This window comes from Mastomys coucha, unplaced genomic scaffold (genome assembly GCF_008632895.1).
Source record: "Mastomys coucha isolate ucsf_1 unplaced genomic scaffold, UCSF_Mcou_1 pScaffold18, whole genome shotgun sequence".
Lineage (NCBI taxonomy): Eukaryota > Metazoa > Chordata > Mammalia > Rodentia > Muridae > Mastomys > Mastomys coucha.
The window spans coordinates 84,068,451-84,070,801 of NW_022196900.1; the positions used below are offsets into that span (position 1 = coordinate 84,068,451).

General features: G+C 45.6%; 1 long non-coding RNA gene across 2 annotated transcripts in view; it reads right to left on the reverse strand.

The window, feature by feature from the left end:
- LOC116095567 overlaps positions 1–2,042 on the reverse strand; it is a 10,106-nt gene extending 8,064 nt beyond the window's left edge. For both annotated transcript variants that reach the window (XR_004120638.1, XR_004120639.1), the window contains exons 1-3: positions 1,920–2,042; positions 1,388–1,444; positions 1,191–1,239 (exon numbers count right to left, since the gene is read on the reverse strand). This is a non-coding gene — a long non-coding RNA (uncharacterized LOC116095567). The remainder of the gene's footprint in view (positions 1–1,190; positions 1,240–1,387; positions 1,445–1,919) is intronic.
- Between the last annotated feature and the right edge of the window lie 309 nt (positions 2,043–2,351).

A 2,351-nucleotide genomic window follows, 5' to 3' on the forward strand; every position in this document is an offset into this window, starting at 1 on the left:
CCCTGTGCCCGCCCCCTCTCTTCCCTGTGCCCTCACAGTGACCTTGGTGTCATGGTGTCATATCCATTCTATCAAATGGCCATGGTGAGCTCCACAGCAGACTTTGGGATTAACTGATAATGGAGCATCACCTGACAAGGTGCTGTAATTTAAACCGTATACATTCCCTAGATGGCCACGTGTCAAAGGCTCCATCTCCAGCTCGTGCTCTTGGGAGCTGGTGGAAACTTGAAGAGACCAGCTTTCTGGGGAATTCTAGCTCACTGAGAATGAACGTGTCCTAAGAGGACTTGTGGGTGCTGCCTCCCCTTCTTTCTTCTCTCTTTTACTTCTGGACCATGAGGTGTACATCTTTGTTCTCACCATGCCCTTCCCACCATACTGTGCCGCCTTAACACATGGTAGAAGCAATGGGATCAACCATGGATTGAAACAAACCAACTCCTTTTTTTCTTTGTTTGTAGGATTTGAAAGGGGCAGACTTTAGTTACTAGTGATGAAAGGTTGACTGAGCTGTGTGTTCACTCTCTTCCTCTTCTCCATACCTCCCACTGCCGGAAGAAAAGTCATCTTGCTTTTAGTGGCTGTATGTCAGTGGTCCCTCTGCACCAGGAATGTCTGCTAAAACTGTAAGACCAGATCAGACCTCATGGCAAGTCCATCTGGGGCTGGCTTTCTGGGCAATCTTTTGTGATGTTCCTCCAGGTCCCTTGTGCCCTCTGATGCCCTGTAGCCAGGGGCAGTTCAATGTTCAAGAGCTCCCTATTTAACTAGGAACTGTGCATCCTTTTGGAGATGCAGATAGCCTCAAAGCCACAATGGCTTTCTGATTTTGTGATGGTGTGATAATTATACCAGTAAAAACCATCCTTTACATTTTGATCTTTTCCTGGGCTATTGATTTGTGGTATGAGACTCTCCCGTGATGCTAGGCAACAGCAGAGAGTCATGCTCCAAGCCAGCCACATGATAATGAGGACAGATGACCAGTACTCTACAGAATGCTGTTTCTTAGGCATGGCTACTCAGTAGTTGAGGGAGTCAGTATATTCTCTTGTTTACTGGGGATTGAAGTTAGGGGCACAGTATGCTAGGCAAGCTCTCTATCATGGAGTGAAATTCTCAGCCTACTTTTTTTCTTTATAGTTTGAGGTAATTAACTAAGTTAGCCAAGCTGGTCTTGAACTTACCCTGTAGCCCATGCAGGCATCGAACTTGTGATCCTCCTGCCTTGGCCTTCTGAGTAGATGGGAACACCAGACCGGGCTTAGCTTTGATGAGCTACTTCTCTCCCCTCCCCTGCCCTCCCCTCCCCTTGCCTTCCCTCCCCCCTTCTTCTATGTGGGAAGGCCAGAGGGTGATGTTTATATTTCCTATCTCTCCTCACCTTAGTTTTTGAGACAGGATCTCTCACTGAATCTGGAGCCCACCAATTCAGTCATACCTGCTGGCCAAGAAATCCCAAGAATTCTCTTGTCTCCAGGTTCCCAACATCACCATGTTGGAGACTATACTATACCTATCTATGTTTTATATATATATAATATAACATATATATATATAACATGTGTATATATATACATATATGTGTATATATATATACACATATATATATATGACACTATATACATATTTCATTATTTTACATGGGTTTTGAGACTCAAACTCAGGCCCTCATGCTTGAGTAGTAAACACTTTATCAACTGAGATATCTCTCCAAGCATGGCATTTTCAACTTAAAGTGTTCCCCATTTCAGATGAGCTCCTCCAGATGCAACCCCTTGTATGGTGAGGAATATCTTCATGCCTTTCTAGGTCAAGTCTGGCTCCTTGGGCTCTTGTGTAACTCCAAGCCTCAGGAGGCAGAGAAAAGCGCTAGCCCAAAGTTTTCTTCCCCTTCCCCTCCTGGAAGGCTGGACCTGGAGAGCTGGCTGTGTGGACCACAAGGGCTTGTCTTCTGAGCTCCAGCTGTGTTGGCCCCTGTGGAATGACAGCCCACCTAGGAAGGAAGGGCGTTCTGGTTTCCTCCCCTCTTTCCTTTAGGAATCATGGTGAATTGGATGGCCAGTTGATAGAAGCCACAGATTTTTCTCTTTTGTCTCTGGATTCTAGAATCTCCTCTCACCCTCCTCTCTTAGTGTCTTCCCATACATCCTTCCACTTATCCCGCACCCCGCAATTCTTTATAAATAGTGCTCCATTAATTAACCCCACTTACTGCTGCTTCATATTACACTGTCTGAGGGTGTCTACGATTGTGGTAAAACACCACCACCAAAAGCAACTGTAGAGAAAAGGGTTTATTTCTCTTACACTTCCACCTCATAGTCCATCTCTGAAGGAGGTCAGCA